Below are 22,355 nucleotides of genomic sequence, written 5' to 3'. Positions count from 1 at the left end.
AAAGTATTGATTTTTTTTCCTTTCTCCTCTCAGAAGTTAAAGGAGTCAGCCTGGCTTCAGCTCAGCTGCTACAAGCTGATTTTTACTAATTTCCCATGCTTGGTTTTACTAACTTACCATTGTTACTGCTGTACATATTCAACTGTGCGCTTGTATAGAGTGAAGTTCAGCTGCCTGTGTTGTGTTCCCAGATGACAGCTTGGGAGCACCTGCACTAGCCTGGCCTCAGCACAGTGCCTGGGCAGATGGAGTTGTGCTGTGTCTGGGAGCTCAGGCTGAGCCTTTCAGAGGCATTGCTGTTCCTGCTGGAGGCTCAACAGTGTTTGTGCTGCCATTCAGCTGCATGCTGAACCAGCCAGCTTGTAGGACGGAGTGGTGTGTTTTCCCCTGGGGAAACTTTCCTTGCCATTTCATTTGGAAAATAATAAAAAGGAAGCACGGAGCTTCTCTGTAGTGGTGAATTCAGAAAAGAGGGGAATGACTGCAGTGTTCTGTTAAATGCACACTGCCACGAGGGAAAGGACGCTGCTGCTGCTAAATGTGGGGTGGATTAAAACTCCCTTGTAGTATAAGGACAGAGTATTCTCATTTGGTGCTTGGAGTTTATCCAAAACAGAAATGCAGAAATACAGATCAAACCATTACTCTAACAACTGCTGGATCCTGCCTTCTCATCTCTTCTCTCTGTACAAAACACCCAAAAACAAAAAAAACACCAAACCAACAAAAACCAATGCAAATCTTCTGTCTCCAGCCTGACTCTTATTTCTGCTTTTGGCTGAGTACTCATTTCAGGTAAATGCTGCCAGACAAACTTGTTCTATTCTTGACAATGTAGAAGTCCAGGGATAAGTTTTGTGCGATGTTTTCTTCATTGCAGGCTTCAGAGCTTACACAAAGGCCAGTATGTATTTGCTGGTAATTTTGAGTCATGAAAATATCTTAGATAAATAAGGTCTTTTATAGCCTCATCATCTTTATTTGCTGTTGGGCTTTTAAAATACATTTCAGGATTTATTAGCCATGTATATGGAAAACACCCCAAATCTGATAATCTACGGTTAAATTGATTATACTTTACAAGGCTTTGTGACATTTTAAGTACTTCATTGAAGCTACAGTTGTAATAAGATTATTACTAGGTTATTGGCATTAAATATAATAATAGCCACAAGGATTGAAGTTGATGCATGGGATAGAAATGGGATAAAATGCATCATTGATTATGCGGGTATTTACTCCTAGTTCTTTTGGCAGTTGAAGTGGGGAAATTCTGATCTTCTTGCTGATAAGAAGCTGAGCTCCCAACCATTGTGCAGCAGCAGAATCAGGCTCATGGAAATAGCCCAGGACAGTGAAATAAAAATATTCTTTGGGTACGCAAATAGAAGTATAGCATTAATTTCTTCAGACTGTTTCCCACATGACCAAGCAGTCATGGGGAACTGGGCATTTTCCTTGAGTGATTTTCCAGGTTTCTTCTTTGAAATATGTTAACGTGTCCCCATTCTCCCTGAAGAGATACCTGGATTGAATGGTCTAAAGCCTCTAGGATCAGCAAGAAGTTAGCAAGCACAGATGGGAAATTGAATCCTGCCACTAACTTTGAACAGGCAGTGTAAGATGGCTGGGATAAATGAGAAGGCTTAAGGGAAGTGTGGTGCTTGAAGGACTTCATTACTTACAGTCTGTAGTACTGATTTTGATTAATAGCTCTCTAATATTAGAAGCACTGTATCCAAATCAGATGCAGATCCACATGCTGCAGCTATGCAAGGCCCCTGGAGCTCAGTCTAAGGAGCGCAATGATAAGATAATTCATGTGCATGCTTAGAAAAAAAATTGAGTGGCAGAAGTGGAAAAGAGGGCAAAGGTGTTAAAAATGCCATTATCTGTTCTATCTGTTTCAGTTAAGATCAGCTGTAGCGCTTGCTATGCTCAGAGACCTGCTAGCCCAAGGGCCTCTGAATGGAGTTGAGTCTGGGGTGTTGAAAATTGCTGGATGTGATGCAGATTGCACCAGTTCTATGTGTGCCATGGCATGATTTCCTTCACCCAGAAGGACCATCTGAGACTGAGAGGTTATCTGGCTGCTTGTGCTGTACAGACTGTAGCTTTGCCATCTACACTTGCTCCCTCTCTCTGAAAAACCAGCCGGTTAGCTGGCATTGGATGTGAATTTTCCATTCGTGCCAGCTGGTGCATTGCCCCAGCTGACATCCCACTCTAAATGAGGTCTATGAAGGTGGCTACAGCAATCGAATCTTTGCCATTTGTTCAGACCTTCAGGTGCACGAATTGAGGGCCTTAGTTTATGACCTTGCACAGAAGATGACCACTCTCTTTAGAACATCTCAGCAGGACTTTGTGACAACGTTGTTAACCACTTTCAGAGCAGAGGTTGTGGTGGGCTGTGGTCCTGAGGTGTCACACAAGCCACATCCAGCACTCCTTTCCCTGGATGCCGCCAGCCCAACTCCTGTGAGATTAATGACCCAAATTCTGTTCTCAGTGATATTTGTGGAGTTGTGCCGTATTTGTCCTGAATAAATCAGAATCAGTCTTACTCTGCTCAGGAAAGCCAATGAGGTTTTGGTCCCCGTTAAGTCAATGGGAATTTTGCCATTGACTGCAGCAGGCCTGGGTTTCATTTGCAAATAATGTCTTTCAATTTAATTTAACTACTTTCTACTGGAGAAGGCAGCGCAGTACCAAACCTGAAGTAAACACCTGGTACCATCTCAAACAGGCAGCTCCCATCTAAAGGTGCGTTGTGTTTCCCATAAAGGCTGGGCTGCTGCAATATTCAGTTGCCCAGGATGTTTTCCTTTCATGCTAAATCAACGGCTCTAATTAAGCATGATGACAAAATATGAGGGTTTCTATGTAATTATGGCAACGACACCACCTGCTTCTAATTAAGCTGCCAAAACATTTGGTCTAAAATGGTGCAATGAATAAAGAAAAAAAAAATTCCAATATTTTGGCAATGCAACAACGGGTTGGCTTTCCTCACGTAATTAGTTTTAACAAAGTATTGTTAATCTGTTTTCTGATTAATAGCCTATTTAATCTTATAGCACTGTGACTCTGAGCTGCCTCTGGTTTGAGTTTCCACCAAAAGAGCTAACGTTTCTAGCAGTCTTAAGGATATACTTATGTGAGAAACATTATAGTTTCTTATTATTTTCATTATTCTTTACGAGAGCCCCAAAGGTTACATTGTTTGAATTCACTGAACTTTAAAGGCTTTTATTAAATTGGAAGCCACAGGAGAAGCTGATTTTTTATTTTTTTTTTTTTTTTCTCTTCCTAGTTCCTTGTACGGAGAAGTCACTGGTGTGAGTAACTGGGGGGGGAGGGATGCCCAGAAACATTACAAGCTTTACATGTTGTAGAGTGGCTGGTTGGTTGGCATAAAATGTCAGCTCTGTGGGCTGCTGAGATGCCCTGGGGTGTACAGAGGCTGATGGTGTCCCCTAGAAATGCTTCTTGGGTTGGAATTAGTGACACTGAGGAGAGGAATATAATGTGTAACAACAGCAAAGCAGCCCAAACGCTTTTTCAGGACTTATGTGGCCGCTTGGGTTTCAGAGCTGTTAATGTAAGCTGGCATGTTAAATCAAACATGATCAACACTGTAAAAGAGCCAAGCGTACCAACAGTACAGATGGGTGGCAGATAATGAAAGAAGCCATGACTGAGCAGTGTAGGACTGCTGATCAAACCACCACATGGATGTATAGGACTTATATTTCCAAAAATCATCATTTGAATCCCAGGATGGAAGCATGTACCTGAGTAGTTGCTGTAGGTGTTGCTTCTTTAAGAACAAGTTGTTAGCTGCTTTCTTGTGTCTTGACCTGACTGCCTTAGTTTTTCTTTGAGCATGAGTTTTCCACTGCCTTGTGGTGACTCCGAAAATGGGTGTGAATAGTTTTTGTCAGCCGCAGTGTTTTGTGTCTGTCCCCTTGCTCTGCCACAGCTCTCTCCCATAGCACTGTCTGGGCTGGGTTATCTATACCCACTCCAGCTGGAAAGTCTTGTCTAGCTTCAAAATTCAGATGAGTTTCAAGAAAGTCCAAGACATTGGCATCACTCAGCGCTTATTGAAGGTGACTGTTACTTCAAAGAATATATTTCAGTTTTCTCATCCTAAAGTGATGGTGATGGCAGTGCTCTTCTATCTGGTATATTGCTGGGATAGTGGTGAGATTTTGGCATTTGAGAAGTGGCTTCCTGGCACATCTCCCTGCTGTGGTGGCCCAGATACAACCACATGAATGTTGTACCCTCTGCTGGTCAGGCAGCCCTTATATCTGCAAGCTCACATGCCCTTCAGCATCAGGTGCAGAAGTCCATCTTTTATCTCCAGATTCCCTTTGTGCAAGCAGGAAGTTAGTTGGTAATGGAGTGGAGATTAACAGATTTGCCAAATAAAAACGTCATTGATGAGTTGTACCGTGACCTGCTGGGAGGCAGCAGTATAAGCGCAGTCTCCAGATTCCACCTCCTAGCTCCACTTGAGATGTGGAGTCCTAAAGATAACGCGTGCTTTCTGTACAGCTGCATGATAAGAAGAAAAGAGGAGGATCAGAGGTTTCATTTCATGCCAATAGAGTGAGTGGATCAAAATCCCAGTGCTATAAGTGCCCCACACGTTGTGCTGAAGCAGCTGGAACAGCCACTCACTCAGTGCTGCTGGAGTTCCAGCCAACAAGACAAGCCAGGATCCCTGTCAGCTCCCAAACCCAGCCCTACCACTCCATGACAGCAGCAACAAACCTTTGGTGACCTCACCTTACTCATGCATCAGAGTGGCAGATGAAATGCCTATGATGTTTTTTTCCTTCAGTCCCTATCTTATTTATTAAATATGTTTTCATTTGCAGATATGGGAATACCCTATGTTTGCTTCTAAGTGTGCTTGGTAAGATTTGTTTTCCTAAGAGCTGATCCAGGAATTGAAGAAATGAGCTCCTGAGCCACTTTGCAGGAGATGGTTAAGGTCAGCTGAATGTTTTCCATGATTAAAGTACACACTGCTGAGTAAATACAGGGAAGAATTATATGCTATTTGACTAGCTGCTAATTACAGTGAGCTCTTCCCAACTGCACTTCCTTTATAAAAGATGAAAGACAGATCCCTCAAAATTCTCATATTTAGTTCCTTTGGAGAAAATGGTCTGGTAAATAAAACAAGTATTACTGCTCTAGTTTGTATCATGCTTCTTCTGCATGCTAATCTGAAGTTCCCCTGAGATAATTTGACAAGAAGGCCATTAATGCAAATTTAAGCATGACCTAGAAAGGATTTATTTTTCATGCACCGTAGTGATTCTTTGCTATTGTTGTTTGTTTTAAACTGCCTGGTGTTTGGGGGTTGCCTTTCCTTGTTTTGCTTTTTTTTTCTCATTACTTTTTTAATTTAATCTCATCACCACACTAAGCGTGAATCATCCCAAAAGAAGTATGTTGCATTCAGATAAATGCAAGAGGAAGATATGAAAACGTCGCATTATTTGGCAGACAGAAGGTATTGTGTTCAAAACAAAAAAACTATCTTTGTAGGCAATTAAGAAAAGTTTACATCAATTGTTTTATGTTGTTGGAGGAACTGAGTACAAATTTGCATTATAGATACCCGAGCTTTCCATACAGATATACTCTCAAAACCCTCCGTAGTCCAACAGCCAGTAGAATAAATGCTAACTAAACCAAAATGATTGCAGATTGCAAGATTAAGCATTCATTTTTCAACAGGTTGGACTTTGTTTCTTTAATTTCTAGGCTGTTGGTCAATGTTTTGGTCTGTAGTTGTGACGTTCTTGTGAGTTATGGAACCAAACCAACTTGTTGAGAATGATCTCAGCACTTCTAGGTTTGCTTATATATTGTGAAGAACAAAAAAAATCAATTCCCTGCCTCTCTTAGGCCTTTCACGGTCAGTTTAAGTCTGTTACTCTTTTGCTAATACAATATTTCCATATATATAGGATATTTCCATATATATTAGATAGATGGAAATGAAATACGTAACCTTTCCCAAAGGGATCTCAAAGCTCTCTGCCATCTTCATCACAAAGCCTTTGAGATGTGCCACTGCTCACAGTCAGGAGAAATAAATCCTAGCTGGCTTCCAGCAACCGTGTGCCCTGCTGGTGTGTGTCAGTAGAAACCTCCATGTCTGAGCCCATGCATTTTATTCCTCGTTAGACTGTTAATGGTGAAAGAAAAATGGTTCCTTTCCATTTTAGCTTCTGAGTGTGCAGGAGAGGTTATTGCTGATGGCAGCACGGAGAAGCACACAGGGGTGTATCCATGGGCTGCTCAGGTTTGGTTCACATTTTTCCCTTCCAGGTCGATACGCCTGTTTTATATTTAGCTGCAGAGGGTGCAAAATACTTCCTTGACTGATATACAGTGGGGACAGTGAGCTGGCCTAAGGCAGAGAGAAGCGACTCATAGTCACAGGTAACTGAACAGTGGGAGAGAAGGCAGATTGGGCTGAGTGCTGCCAGCTCTCCTCCCAGAGAGCAGTGCCAGGAGTGGCCGTGCTGACATCCTGCCAGCATCTGTGCTGGGAAACATCTCCTGTCCAGCCTGCTTGACCCCCTGTCGAAGTAACTTGTTTTGCCATTTGTCACTGCCAAATGTTTCTTTCTTCTGCCTCAGTCAGTTGGTTTGCCACTCATTTGACTCACTGCATAATTAACTTTGCCAGCCAATTGACTTGCTGTGTGATTATCTTTGCCAGTCACTTTAGTCCCTGCATATTAATCACGGTGTCTAACGGGCCTCAGGGCAGGCTGCAGCCTGGGGGGAGATGCAGCAGGTGCTGGCAGCCCTGGCACCCACAGGCATTGCCAGGCACTGGGGGAGAGCCACAGAGCCGTGCTGCCACTTGCTGCTTCTCTTCCTTGACCTGAATTTAACTTCATTTCCCAGCAGTGCCCCCCTCCAGCCCTGCCCCTCCTCGTTTCATAGTTCTTGTTTCATATTGTGTCGGGTTGTCTTTGGCAGTTTCTGTGATGAACCTCCCTGGGTGCTTCCCTGCACTCCTGTGTGGACCAACCACAAATCACCTCCAAGGCACCCATGGATTCTTTGTTCAGTTTCAACCAAGGGGCTGCTATTGCAGGATGTCTTGGAAACATTTTCTGACTTAGAATGACAAGTGTGAAGAGCAGTTGCAGGCAGTTTATACATCCTCCTCATGGAAAATAAACCTGTTAGTGTACGCCATATGCTATAAAGAAGCAGCTTGTGGCCACACAGCTGAAACTCTAGAGCCTTTCCTTGTTTCTTTGTCTGTTCATCTATTTGTCTTCAAAGCGGGAGCCCCTAACAGCTGACACTTCTCCTTCTGTCCTGTTTGCCAAATAGCCGTGGACTTTTTAAGTAATGTACACAAAAGGTTTGGATGTTGTCAAGAATAAATACCATAATGCCTAGATTTATCATGTTATCACAGAAGAATGTACTTCAAAAAAAGATTTTCCCTGCCTGCCATTCGAATGGGTTTGTTTTTCTCCTTTGGAGCTCATTTCCTTTAAACTCTTCCTTCCTCATCTCAGCTTTGTTCTGCCCATTCTGCCCAAGTTCAGTTCTGGCTCCTTTATTGCTTAATGAAATTTTGTATGACTTCATTCCCTGTTGGATGCACTTCAGCTCTAAAAATACAATCCGGCACCAAGGCCAAGCAGACTTCCAATTTAATTTTCCCTGATGGTGTTTTCTAGTTCGATTGGACAGATAGAATCTATTGCTAGGATTTTGGCCTCTCTATATCCTCTTATATTGACTGGTTGTTTCACAGGCGGGTTATTCTTCTTGCTTGGAGGCCCTATAGGAAATTCCTGTAAGGCACTATTTACAATCCTCTCCCATTACTAAATGTTTTACGTTTGATTGCAACCAGCAGCATCTCAAAGAGCTTGTTTTTTCTAAAGTGTGAAGGAAGATAAATCCCCAGATGAGATACAAAGGTACAGGTCTATCCTGTGCAGTTGAGCATGTTGTTATTTTGCCTAGTTTTGTTGAGGAAGCTCCACATCAGGAGATATGCAGTTTTTTGCAGGTTGTGCGTCATAAACGTGCTGCCTTTGCCTGCTGCCTTGAGTGACTGACATGAGTCTTTTGCTCATACAAAGAGGAAACAAGTATTCCTCCTCCTCTCCAGCTTTTACTTTCCCTAACATGCTCCTTGGACAGCCAGAATTATAATTGTAGTGGTTTTATGTTACAAGAGCCCGAGTTCTTTTGGCTGGCAAATGCGTAGACAAATCATCTGACCTGGCTTGGTCCTCTCATAACTTCCACATAACAGAAGGAAAAGGAGTGATCCCATCCCAGCTGCCCCACTGTCTGCATTTCAGTCTGTGCTGAGATAAGGGTACTCTGCTGGGAAGAGATCTGAGCTTCACAATCTGCAGTTTTTCTTCTGAAGTTCAATAACTTCAGGGAAAAAAAAAAAAGAGTTTATGTGTGAAGTCTGACTGCTGCTTTTCTTTCTTTTTTTTCCTTTTTCCTGAAGCATCCCTGCTCAGCTTCTCCCAACAGTTCTGAGCTGCAATAAACCCACTCAGAATCTCAACAGGAGCTGGTTCTGACTGGTGGGGACAGTGGGGGCTGCCAGAATGCGATTTCAGCAGAGGAAGTGACACATCTGGGCTGAATTCCTCTGCTTGACATTTAAGAGCAGATATTGGTGGTTTGGCTGGGGTTGTTGTTTTGGACAAGACTTCAGTCTGTGGGGGTGTCCTAGCGCAGCCCAGTGCACTGCCTGCTCCATCGAACAGACTTTAGGGAGAAGGCAACAGCTTTGTTGTTTCCCCGAGTCATTCCCTGCCTTTTTGAATACAAAGACTCCATGCATGGGGAAGTGTGGCAGAGAGGAGGAAAGAAAGACAGTCCTTGCAAAGAACTCTAGCTAAAGATTAACCTTGCTGACTAATTGAATGTTGGCAATGAAAAATGTTAAAACAAATACACCAGAGAAATAGGCTGTATTTTTTTCCTCCATCTGCTGATGAAGGGCTGCCTTGCCACCTGTCTAGACCCAGAATCTTTGGATATTAAGCAAACCCAGCCGCCTTCTCTGATACAGTAATAAAGAAGTTAATTCCTTTGTATTACAGAAATTTACAACCTAAAGGAAACCAGTTGCAGCTTTGAGAGTGTCCTTCAAGTTATACTTCGCACCCACCCAGAACACAGAGATAACAGTGTTTACTATCACTTTGTAAGTATAACTTTCTGGATGACTAAAGGGGTAAGTAATGAAATGCAGCTATCTGCCATATTTCTGACTTCTCCTGTATTTATCCATCTTTTTGTAAAAGAGCCGTGGGTCTGTGATCCTTCCCATGGGAAAAGCAGGGGAAGATTTCCTACCAGGGAAAGCCTGGCTTGTGGGTCTGGCTGCCCTGCTGCAGCTGGGGACATCTTGGGGCATGGGCTGCTGCTGTCAGGAGATTTCAGCTTCAGTGATAGACTGGCTTGGGGTTGAATATTTGTACTGTTGTTTCTATTTCTGGACCAACAGTAGTCCCATAGTGGGGAAATGAAACAGCGGAGAGGCTGTTTTGAGCAGCTTAGGTCTGTTTATTGAGTTGCCCATAGGGCAGACAGAGTCAGCTACAGCATCTTGAGAGCCTGCATCAGTGAGCAGCACAGGTACGGAGGTGAGAGATGAGGGTATCACAGTGACTGCTCCTGTGGGCAGTCAGTGTTGGGGTGATTATACCCTTGGGCTGCAGGGTACTTCGCCGCTGGAGGTCAAAATGATATCAAATCTTGACACACCCCAAATTCAGTGCAAGATCTCTCATTACTAGCAGATCTGACTTGCAGCGATGAGTGATTCACAGAAACAAGAGAGGAAAAAGAGGCAGCAGTGGGGGAAGGGGGACAAGGATGCTGTTGGAAAGTGCTGGCCTTTTAAGACCTCTTATAAAGTCTCTCTATTATTGCAAAGATGAGCTTGCTATAAACTCCCGAATGGACAGACGGCAGCTGAGATGCAAGAGAATGGGGCCTAAGACAGTTTTCTATTATCTGAGAGATTTCTGTCTCAATAGAAGCTTTCAGAGCCAGCACGAGTGCTGAGCTGTAAAATTACGCCCCTGTAGGAACAGTGTGTTCTGATGGAAAAGGCAAATAAATTGTTTTGCGACTTGATATTGGACACACAGTATTGCTCTGCTGGTTCTGAAGTCAGAAAGACTCCATCACAGATAGCGAGCCTTAATACCTTCTGTGGCCAAAATAAAAATCACTTTCTGTTCTCACTAAGAAAATACTTTGCCCCTATGGGGTAATTCCTGTTGAAGCTGTCTGCTTTGTCCATCTCACAGTTTTCTCCTCCGTAGCACAGAGCAGCAAAACTTTCTACTCTTGTACACACATTTGTTCTTTAATTTTTCTTTTCACAGTATCTACTATCTCAACCTTTAACTGTGAAATTAATGTTTACATAATTCGAACCATTTAAAACTAACTAAAGCAAACTGTCACCTTCCAGTTTGGGCTGAAATGGAGAGCAGTCCATGCACCAGCACACACAGGTGTACACACACTTGCCTGTCACACAGCAAGATTAAATGCCAGCAGCCCATAATTTCAGGTTAGTCAAGGCTTCCCCACCCCAGTGTTCTATGCCCTGCAATTTCAGTCATTGGCCAGGCCTCTCTGCATGCAGAGAATGGTTGTGTAGGCCTATGGTCAACAAAACAGATTGTGTACTTGGTTTTGTCACTACTTTATTTATCTTACTACTTTCTTTACTCACCAGTTCTGGGTGGTGTCTCTTTCTGGGACACCAGCCACAGCTTCCATTATTGGCTGTACCCTTTATCATAATTCTGCATTACTTCCTTTTCTGCCAATGGCAATCACATAAGTGCAACGGATTATTTACCTCCTTTCAGTTTAAATATGATCTATATATTTCAGCTCAGCTTAATAGCCCTTACATTTACAGTGCATTTCTGTTTAGGCATTTCTACTGGATGCATGCTGCAATAATTCCCACAACAATATTTATTTTTTCTGCCAAAAATCCTAATTCAGTAAAGAGCCTGCCTTCATAGTTTACAGGTTTCTAAAGAGAAGGAATCTAATGAAGAATTTCTAGTGTTAGGCTTCTTTCCCTCTTTCTTTTATCTGCAGTCAAAGAAACGAAATTACTTTTCACCTTGTCTTCTGTTTGTTTTTTGCATTCCACTTCTCCTGCACTTGGGTATGAATCATGCTTTACCTGGAATCACGGAAGAGCAGGCACGGGTGTGCTGCTGGTTCTGTGTCTGGTCTATACTTTCAGTAGAGACACTCAGCTGTTATAAATCAACAAAGGTCAGTCAATGAAGCCAACTTGGTTTAGACAAGCAAAGGATGTGACCTTTGGTCTTTTGCAAGAGAAGGTCCTTGGCCCTACCCCTTTGAAAATTCTAATTTAAAACAAAGCAAAAAAAATACATGGCTGTCAATCAAACACATACTGTTTCTTCTCTTGGTGAGGGTTTGCTCTTGTGGGTTTTTTTCCTCCTCTTAGGAATGCAGCTGATAGAATTCAGATAAAAACCCAGTGCCTAAGAAAGACCCTTCAGCAAAATGTTTGTCCGGCGGTGTTAGAACTTGCCCCTGGATAATGACTTAGATCCACCTTTATCTTTCTCTTGCAACTCTCACACAATTAAGCAGCCAATTCCAGCGTTCACTGAAACTTACTGATGATTATCAGCCTGAGTCTGCTTCTACTGATGATAAATTCTATACTGGTGGAACAGAGTGGGCTTTGGCCCATCTTTTGCAGGTTACCTGCCTATACTCAGTGCTTCTTTTGAAATCTCACACTCTATCAGTGAAGCAATAACTCTGTAGGCTCAGCTGAGCTTTCCCTTGAACCTGGTCTCTAATTAACCACTGCTTTAATTTCTTATCAGCAGATTGGCTTACTGCAGAAACATTCAGCATTTCCATAGCTTGTCAAGTCACATAGGAACGCAGCTGCTGTCATCTTGCTACAACCTTCGTGTTACACAATGTATCAAGTGAAGTCTTAGAAGTTTTCCAGACCTTTTAATCTTCACTTCTCACTTGCTATTGATCCTTTCAAACAGATGTCATTCCACCCACAGACATTTTGCCCCACGGGGACCTAAAGCAAGCTGGGTTGAGTAAAGACCCATTTCATACACTGAGGAAAGCATGAGAAAGATTAGGGTCTAACTATAAGCCTCTATTTAGGAAGGCAGTAAAGCTCACACTTAATCCATTCCTGTTGTAATAACTGATGTAATAACTCATAACTGGTGTTATGAGAGCTATAGAAACCACAGCCCTATTTGTACTAGATGTTGTACAAATGTATAATGAAGAGGAAGTGTTACATCCTGAAAGACTGCCTAGAAATGTAAGAATAAAGTCAGCAGGGAGAACCAAGCAACAGACAGGCGTATGGGAAACATGACAAGACTTCTATCTATAGAGGAACTCACTGGTCGAAACAAATTACCTGATGAACGGTGCTGTGATTTCTGTGGGTATTGTGGCATATCCTCAGCCCAGAGCACATGTCTAAGTCTAATTGAAGAAATTAATGTTTAGCATGTGCTTCAGTGCTTTGCTGAATCAGATTCATACAGTACTGCCACCAGCCATGCTAAGAGTGGATGGAGATGAGCTAATGTGTCTGGTATCAGTGAAATTCCGTACCGTCTCCCAAGTGGAGTACATTGTGTCCAGCCAGAAGAACTGAAGCCCCTTTCTGTACTGTGATTTTCAACTCTGATTAAACCATTTTAACATACATCCCCGAGCCCACTGATGTAATTGATTCCTTCCAGAAAAAACATCGTGTAGAGCAACACTGCCAGGAAATGGGAGCCCTCGCATTCGAAGCCTGTGTTTGTTGCAAATATCCTGACTGACGTCTTTTGTGTGGCAGCTTGAGAAGAAGCTTGTTTTGTCACCCTTTTCAACTGCACTATTGTCCAAGTCTGGAAAGAAACCGGGATCTCATCTGTGAAGAAAAAAAAGATCCATCTTATAAGAAGAGATGAAATACAGTGAGGGCAAAAGCAGACTGGAAATGAGTTTGCAGTGAGAAAGTACGTTTCCTGGAGGTCTTGTCAAAATAATCTTTATCAACAAAGGACTATTAAGTGCTATGAGATTTGAGCTTTTCATCACTGTTATTGTAGGTTCAGTGAGTCAATATTCATTTCCCAAAAGTGATGCTCTCCCTGACCTATGGTTGCAAGGTGACCCTCTGCCCCTTGCTTCAAACAAATTCAGCAGCTTTGCAGCACTCTGGAAGCAGCCAGCTCCTAACTCTGAGGCATTTACCAGAAGCAGCAAAATTCAAGGGGAGTTTTGCAACTCACCTGAGTGTTTGTGCTGGGTACTCTACCACAGCCACAGCACAGACTAGAGAGGCCTTCTGGAATCAACAAGCCCCTTGTCTCTGTAAGTACTGCAGATGTGCAAAGCCCCTCTATGAATTAAGAAACAAAGATACATTAAAAAAGAGAGAGAGAAGGAGAGGAAGAGAGAAAGAAAGAAACCAGTTTGTTGGCATGTTAATAGTATTAAATGTCATTACATTGTTGAACATCACAGCTACTGAACTTGGACCGGAGCTCTCACCAGCTGAAACCAGTTAGTGACTGCAGGCTAAGGCATCTGGGCAGGCCAGCACCAACTGGAAGTGCACTTAAAATCCTTTGCCACCTTTTTAATTTCCTATCTGAGGGTTACATCTATGTTTCAGATGACAAGGAATGAGAAACCTACCTTCTGCAGCCTGCTGGCAGCATAAATGCACCTTTGCTGCCTCGAGAGACAAAAGTGATGGGGACGTGGAACATCTGCAGTCTGGATGGAGGACTCTTCTCCCTGGATTCCCTCCGTGGTGTTTTATAGACTCTGCCATGCCCATGGATGGTGGGTCATGGTGTGTCAGAGAACGATGCTGTCACACAGCTGGGTGAAGCAAAGGGGCTGCCCCTTTGTGTGTTAATGTGAAAAAGCCCTTTTGCAGGAAGACAGAAATGAGGAGGGACTGTGAAGCCAATGAAAAATATTGTTTTTCTGTGGGTTTGTGTTGTTTTTGTATTCTCCCAGGTGTCTCATTAAAAATGCATTAAAATGAGACAATTAGCTGCTACAGAGAATTTACTATGCTGCTGCATCAAAGTACTTTGGAGTACTTCATAAATACTGAGCTGAGTAATTGTACCTATCTCTACTGTCTGCCACAAAGGCAATGGACAGAGGTGAGGGTCCTGGGAAGATATAGTCTTTAATGAGGTAAGAAAATGAATGTCTAAGTAGATTAATTATAAACAGCATATATAAACTAATGTAATTAGCAGTGGCTTGACAGGCTTTTTTATTATTATTTGCCACTTGCTTCCATTCAGTTTTCTTCTGGTTGGTTGCAGCATAGATACCCTGATGATCAAATAAGAAAAAGCAGAGGCAATACCCACTCTAAAAAAACATGTTCAAAAGCCCTTGTGCTTCTCAAACATGGGAAATGTGGACATGTCAGCCAGAAACCACCACCTGACAGCTGCAGCTTCTTCCATAGGTCTCCTCTGGCCTTGTTTCTTCTCCTAATTCTGGAGCAGAATTCAGGTCTCAGCTGCTCTCAGAACCAGAAGTATCAAGACCAGCATTTCCATGTCAAACCTCCCATGTACACACACAGCCAATCCCAATGTGTGTCACACTCACATCATGGATGATGTCCTCCCTGGGCACACGTGTGCTTGATCCATGCAGGCAGAGCCACCAATGTGGAGTGCAGGACCTTTGCCTCTCCCTGCTCTAAGCAGTGTTTTAGCGCTTTTGCACATCTGCAGCATATGCTGCTGCTTTTGCCTCTGCAGCTCTCTACTTCTGGGTGTGGAAAGGGGAGAAAGAAATAGGAAAAGCATTGTGGCGGAGTGGCAGGAGTGGATTTCTGATTAACTTTTTCACAGACTACAGTCTGATTTGAGAACATACCGGTTCCAGTTTTCATAACAATGCATTTTCCCTTGACAAGTGCTGGTTTCATTTTATATAGTTGTCTAAATAGTTATCACATCTCTAGTGCTGCTAGCCAGAAACGACTCCCCGGTGTGCCAGATCCAGACCTTCCAGTAATTTGTGTATGTAAATCCAGATTATTATCAGGTTCACACGTAACAAAATGAAAGAGCAGATACAAATGATCTGCATAGAAATCTCCATGAGATATTCACATGTGGAAAATTAATGTTTCTCGTTTGTATAAATGTCTGAACATGTAAGATCTATCAATCAATCTCTCTCGTACCCGTACAGCTCAGAAGCATGTGGCAGTGAGTCCTAACGTCGTCTTCCATGATTACCACGTGATTGCTGACAGAAGCTGATCAGAACTGAGAACTGCTATGATCAGTTTTTTGCCACTGTGAGTCTAAAATGTCCTTTTTTCCCCTCTTTTCCTGCTACGAATTTTACTTGTGTAACAGTCAACTTAACTACAGTGATCTGGGAATTAACAGCCAAGGACTATTCAGTGCTGCATGTTGCTTAATGCAATTAGCAAAATTAATAAAATGTTGGACAGGTGCCTCATACCAGGGGAAAAAAGGCATTGTTCTCACTTGCTTAGGATCAAACAGTGACATTACCTTATTTCCTTCAAGAAAGAAAGAATTAAAATGTAATGAATTCCAGTTACCCTGGAATATGTGAGGAACAAGTTGAAGTCAGCTCTGACTGTAACAGAAGCTAAAACAGAATTCACTGTTCCTCCTCCCTTTGACAAAGCTCATCTTTGGAAGTCATACACTCAACAGTTTAACATCTGGAAAGATGTTAGCAAATGAGTCGGTGAGAGGCAGGTGAAAAATACTGATGTGTAGAACTGTGGGGAGAAGGTCTTCATACTCCTGCTGGAAGGTCCATGAAGCGTAAGAAAAGCAAGGATGTTGTCAGTAAGGTAAGCATGCTAATCTTCTTGTGTCATTCTGAGACAGTCATTTTCAGTCCACAGTGGTCCTGTTGGTGCTGCTGCTGAATATAACGTGGGTGACTTATTGAGGGCCTGGGCTGGGAAGCTGGCCTTTGCTCACAGGACTGTAGCCACCCTGGGCTAGGAAAGTTCCCTAATCCTGCTTATCTGGAGTATTTACACTCCTCATAGCACCCAAGTGTCAGCAGGTACGGGGCAGCCACGTTTCAACTCTGATTCAGCCAGGGAAAGCAGTCAGGTCCAGGGCCTGTAGTGACTGGAAATCATAACCTGGGGTTGGCTGCGTGTGCTCTGCAAGATGATTTGGTGGGCCTGATCCATTTTCCCCACATACACACATCAAACACCCACACATCTGGCTTGTATTAGCGTGCCCTCGTTGGCAATTGCTCTAATGACAAACTCATCTGGGAAGAACTGGAGCGTCTGAACCAGCTGCAGCTTATCCAGCCTATGGAGAGCGCAGGTAGAGTGAGGGAGCAGCAGAGGACCTGGGCTGTTCTGCTCAGCCAGCTCTGGGCATCCTACGGGCCAACCTGACAAGGTGCTGTGCTTCCAGAGGATAGCACTTCTTAAGCATTTGCAGTAACCTTTTGCTTGTAAATCTGAGATGCTGTGCCCTCTTTTTCTACACCTTGCCCATTTATTTTGCTTTTTCAAGGACGTATGGTTATTAAATGAATAAATAAATAAATAAACACCATCCCTTGCTTTTGCTATTTGGGAACTAAAGGCATCCACCAAAATCACAGCTCTGTAACCGTGGGGTTTCAGGGGCTGGACACACAGGGCCTTTCCCACACACTGTGGGTCCTCAGGGAGACAAGGACAGGATTTGGCTGCGTTCTGCCCCCAGCAAGGAGGGGCTGCAGGGAAATTACACTGAGGGGATTCTGATCAGCACAACTGCCAAAGCCAATTACCAGGAGGAGGACGCTATAATTATATCAGGGAACAGCTGTACTTCATTAGGATCCCTCGCGGGGCGGCTCGATGCCCGGCCACGTTACACTCAGCCGCTTTACGCCCTTTCTCACCCTCCTTCCCTGCCCGAGCTCTGGCCCGTCCCCGGGGCGCTGCAGCTGCCGGAGCTGCGCCGTGTCCCCATCGCTGCGTTGTGCTGCGGGTCTGGAGCTGCACCTGCCCCTGGAGCCACGCTCGCTGTGTCTCGCAGCCGGTCCCGTGCCGGGCGCTGCGGGCAGGCGGCGCTCTGCGGCCGGGCTGCGCTGGGGCTGCGCTGGGGCTCGGGGCGGTGCGGCACGGGCTGCTCTTCTTCCTCCTCCTCCTCTACCGCCGCCTCCTCCTCCTCCTCCGCAGCGGCGGGCAGATGCGGCGGATCGCGGGGCGGCTCTCGCCCGCAGCGGGCTCCCATCGCCCCTCCGCCCCCATGGACGGCAGCGGGGGCATCAGCCGCGCGTAGCTCGGTGAGTAGCCCCGCTCCCCTCCCCCTTTCCTCCCCCCCCAACACCGCGTTGCCGCAGCTCCGTGTCCCCCTCCCGAGCTCCTCCCGTTTTTCCCTCCCACCTCAAAACCCGGCGATGCTCCACTCGTGCTGCCGGTGGGGACCCGCCCGCCTTTGCCACCTGCTCCCCCCGGGCACTGCGGAAGCGATTCCCCGTGGGCTGCTCCCGCACGGCTCGGGCTGCGCGTCCCGTCGTGCCTCCCCCTGCTCGGAGTCCTGGGCTGGGTTCCCCGGCAGCTGTTCCAGGCTGGGACTTCAGCGCTGTCAGTCCGAGAGTTATTTGCTTTCAGCTAAATTTAATTTAAACTGACTCCGCGGTCGTAAGAGAAGCTCAGGGAAAAATGTCAGTTTGTGGATTGTTTTCCTTAGCTCGGATTTAAAGATCTCTCCCTGTATATCTGGTAAGGATTTAATTTCATAAAATGATTTTTTTTTTTGCGGTGTTTTATTTGCTCTTGGAATTTAACAGTCCTCCCAGGCAGCCGGGTTTGGTGGAGGCTGAATTAATCAGCTCCGAGGCACGGGCAGTGCCCATGGTCGTAACAGGTGCAGTGTGCATATTCTTATGAACAATGAAATGGTTTCAGCGTTCAGGTTTATTTGTATGCGCTGCATTTCTGTGGCTCTGAAGAAATTGTCATGCTATGTTATGTCAAAGATGCACTTACAGCAGGAGCGTGTCCGTAGCACCTAATTACCAGGGCATGGGAGCAGCTGCACTGCCCCTCAGCACAGGCTTTGATACACAGGGTGTTCCTGGGTGACACAGCACAGCTCAAGGGGTTTGGTGCTGTGTGTGTGGACCCTCTGGGATGCTGTGGTGCAATGTGAAACACCAAGAGGCTGGGAGGAGCAGAGTAGTATGGAGGAGGAACTGTGTCCAGGTTGTATCCTTTGGACCTGATGGCCCTTTAAGGCGGTTTCCCACCCCTGAGATTTCCAGGCTGAAGGGTTGGTACACCTCATGTTGTTACTAAAACCTAATATAATGATGCTTGCATTGCACAGAAGACATTTCCTGGACAGGTATTTCCTAGTATAAAAGAATGTATTAGATTAGATGTAATAGAGCCTGTATTTCACAAGCTCTATTTGAGACCACAATCCAGAGTGACACCATGTCAGTAATTGATTTAATGGGAGTCATTCTGGACTTAGATCAGAAGGAAATTAGACTGGAAGTTAATTGCTCCTCCTAAGCCAACAGGTCTATTCCAGCAAGCCTTGCCAGGCTCAGCCCCTGCTCTAGAATAACTGCTCTGTGGTGCAGCCGGGGGCATCTCCTGCTTCTGCACTGAGTGATGTTCTGAGTCCATTATCCTTGCTTACATTGTTATGGATGAGAGGAGTGGTCTGCTTGGGATGGACATGGGTTAAGTAAAGGGGTGATATGGAGAGTGCATTCATTTTTTACCTTCAAGTTCTTTCTAGATTGCAAGGAAGGCATTGTAGAGTGAAGGATGAGTCAAAATTCTAGCCAGAGACATTGCTAGTAATGAAGGATCTGTTAGAGTAGTTCTCCTGGGTGATGCTACAGAACAAAGAGAAGGCACCGGAGATGTCAGAGCGGTCTAATCATAAGAGATGTTCTTGAAGCTGTACCTTGCAGTTTACTGTCCATCATGAGAAGTGGTTCTGCTGCTTCTGGGAGTCATGGAGGTGTCTGCTGGGTCCCTCTCCCAGGGATTTCAACATTGCAGGGCAATAACTGCATTTTGTGGTGCTCTGTAGCACCTGCAAGTGTTGGGATAGCAAACTGTCTTGCAATGGGAGAGAAAACCAGCATTTCTACTGCTGTGCTGACTTCACTTGGACTTCTTGCAGCCTCACCCAGCAATGTAATTCCATCTGCTGTCAGTTTGGGGTTAGGGCAGGTGAGGGTAGGAGTACATTTCTGTACACAGTTTGTATAGTCCTACTTCAGTCAACCAAGGATGATAATTACCTTGTTAACCCTTTGGAAATGACTACTATAGCTCCCCCTGGTTTATTAAGGTAAAAGTGGGGATTGCTATTAAAATACAGTGCGCCTCGCAAGAAGTCATTAGTCGAGGAGAAAACATTTCTATTATAGCATATGTTGCACTTCACCAAGTGACGCTCAGTTGAAAGAACTTAAAGTGTAATTTATTCAACTTTTGGGGTAATAATTTTTAAGGTTTGTTTAAGAATCCATTGAGATAGGTAAGCACCTTATTTTGTGAGCATCTCGGGTGATTTGGGCTGGGCACAGAGTGCTTTGTCCTTCTCTCATTGCTGGTGAAGCGTGATGCTGCTGTGAGTGAGCTGGGTAATGTTTACAGTTCTGTTGGAGCGATCAAGCAATGGATAGTCGTCCTTTAATTGCCTGAGGCTTTTCCTGCTATGTGTGCTTGTTAAGCAGAGTTTTGAAAATCATCTCTGGAAGCCAGTTATTTGTTTATGCTGCTGACACTGATCTGGAGAGGGATATGTCTGTGTTGTAGTTGGGAACGTAGCTTGAAGCACTTTTTGTTCTCCAGCAGCGTGTGTGTGACCACGTGCAGCTCAGCTCACCTGATGGCTGTGAGTACCTTCAGCTGCACTGGGTTCACCTGTGCCAAAGTGCTGCCGTGTCCTTGCTGGAGTGACTGAGGCACCTGCAGGGAATGAGGAGACCCTTCTGCACCTCCTGACCAGCCAGTGTAGGAGGTGCATAGCCCCAGGCCATTAGCTTGGCCAGGAGTTCAGCACGATTTAAAAGAGTCAGATATTTCAGAGAAACCAGGTGAGAGAGATCAGTGTGTGCTTTAAACAAACAAGGCTTTAAGGGGAGAGAGGGTCCAAAGCTTTTTAGCTTAAGTCTTCTCTGATGTAGAGGGCTGAGGGTGCTGCCCATGTCTGCTACAAGGCACAAGTGCTTGTGAGCTCCTGCTGGCAGTGCCTGTCTGCTGGGAGAACCTGTTCTCTCGCAGCGTGCAGTAATTAATGGACTTACTAATAGGAAATTGATTCATAATCATAAGTTTAAATCTATGTGAAGGGTTTCTTAGCAGATTTCATTTGTTGTTCCTTCTTTCCTTGCTCAAGGATGTTTTCTGCCTGAGCATTCTGTTCAAATGCTCTGCGGTGCTTCTTTCTTTGTTGGTGATGTTACAAAAGGTTTGTCTCAACAAACTCACCCGGACTCTGTTCCCACCTGTTTGTTTCTCCGGGGATGCAGACATCCAGCAGGTGCAGAGCAGAGGCCTTTCCTCAGCTGGTTGAATGTTTACTTTGTGTCCTAAATATAACTTTAGGCAATTTGTTTTGGAGCTGGGGAGCACTTTTCTCTTTTGCACTCCCTATAAATCCAGAGAATTTAAGCATGTGATTAACATTAACCATGTGAATATTCTCCCTGGACTCATTTTTTGGATCAAAGGCAGTGCTCAGTATGTCGAGAGGATGAAGCCCACAACCACTAAGTACAGGGAACTGATCTGCTGCTGTGCTTGTCTGAAAGCATATATGATGTGAGTGCTTGGATTTATGCCTGTCTGCCTGCCCAAAATCCTTCTGCCAACTGCTGTCTTGATGTTCCTTATCTACAAAGTACTTGCAAGCATTAGGAAGCCTTTGTGATGCCACTGGGATGTGTTGCTATTCCCATTTCTCAGACAGATGCTGAGAGAACTTGGTGATCTGCTGAGGCTGCTGTGTGTCACACAGAGCTGGGCATGGAATATGCAGCTTTGAATACCCAGCCCTGTAGGACGGGGGCAGCAGCTGAGCTCTATGGCAGCACTTGGTTGAGCGCTGCCAGCTTTTACATTGTAAGCATGCTCCCCAAATTTCCATCCCACAGCCTCTGGAGTTAACACAAGGGTTTGTCATATCTACTGGGTCAGATTCCAATCCAAAATACAGTCCATCTGCAGGAGCTTGAAATGGCCTGCCGAGGTAAAGAATGTCAAATATAATTTCTCTTTTACCTTCTTTGGCTCTGTCTTGCTATAAGGAGAGCTGCAGACTAGAGATTCCTTTAACATGAATGGTCACATCTTAGACTGGGGGGATTTTCCCATCCTCTTTCCTGCAAGTGCGGTGATGGTTGAGTTCTTCCTGATGTAAAATATATTCAGAATGCCTCTATGGAGTGGAGAGCCTGAGTCTAGTATGTAAATAGACACGTTAGGTGTGTATGCCTATGAGCTGGCAAATGAATCAGTTTCCAAATCTCAGGTTTGCCTAGTGTCACTTCTGGCTCTTTCTTTTCTCCATGGCTTTGTTTTGCTTTGTTTCCTACAGTTCAAAGAATTTCTCAGAAGCAAATGGGTGAATGTCAGCTGCGGAGGGCTGTGCTTTGTGCTGGTGCTGTGTGGTGGTGCAGAGAAGAGGGGTTGGGCACAGCCTCTGTGCTGCTCTGCCCCTGGTCAACAGATCCCTCCTGTGATGGGGAATGTCAGTGTCCTGGGGAGCTGTGGTGGTTGGGCAGGTTGATGCTGCATTTGATAACCACGATGAAGGCAAAGCTCTCTGTTTTAAAGCTTTCCTTTGGGAAATGTGATTCATGAGAATATAATATTTTGTGATTGAATTGACTAGAAGTGCCATGTAAGCCACGTGACACATCTGGAACAATTCTTCAGTCTCCTGCAGGACAGACATCTTGTGTACCTGCGCATACACAGAGGTGGGAAGGAGAGATGAGCACTGATAGGGAGCTTACTGCCACATCATGCTTTGTGAGAAACCCACGGTCATCCTGAGCTTTCCTGTGTCTGTAATGTCATCTTTCTCTTTATCCTTCATAGGGAACCTGTGTTTTTCTCAACTCATGCTATGGAATCATAAACGACCCAATCAGACTTCATCACTGTTCATTAGATCAGAAACTTCATTAGTTAATAGCAGACCTGTTCTTCCTTTTTGCCCCTATTA

General features: G+C 44.6%; 1 protein-coding gene and 1 long non-coding RNA gene across 4 annotated transcripts in view; both read left to right on the top strand.

Moving 5' to 3' along the window:
* Positions 1 to 16,685, top strand: part of LOC107320103 — a 44,194-nt gene extending 27,509 nt beyond the window's left edge. Inside the window, exons 1-3 of one of the 2 annotated variants that reach the window (XR_004308880.1) lie at positions 6,345 to 6,474; positions 9,141 to 9,274; positions 12,849 to 16,685. This is a non-coding gene — a long non-coding RNA (uncharacterized LOC107320103). Of the gene's footprint in view, positions 1 to 6,344; positions 6,475 to 9,140; positions 9,275 to 12,848 lie in introns of those variants that run through there. The other variant, XR_004308879.1, reaches the window with a different exon arrangement.
* Positions 16,686 to 17,234: 549 nt separating this feature from the next.
* The window catches only part of RASGEF1C (RasGEF domain family member 1C), a 68,246-nt gene continuing 63,125 nt past the window's right edge, over positions 17,235 to 22,355 (top strand). Inside the window, exon 1 of one of the 2 annotated variants that reach the window (XM_015875614.2) lies at positions 17,235 to 17,436. The gene's annotated coding sequence lies outside the window, so the exon portion shown is untranslated. Of the gene's footprint in view, positions 17,437 to 17,597; positions 17,876 to 22,355 lie in introns of those variants that run through there. The other variant, XM_015875615.2, reaches the window with a different exon arrangement.

This window comes from Coturnix japonica, chromosome 13 (genome assembly GCF_001577835.2).
Source record: "Coturnix japonica isolate 7356 chromosome 13, Coturnix japonica 2.1, whole genome shotgun sequence".
NCBI lineage: Eukaryota > Metazoa > Chordata > Aves > Galliformes > Phasianidae > Coturnix > Coturnix japonica.
This window is presented reverse-complemented; position numbering and strand designations above follow the sequence as displayed.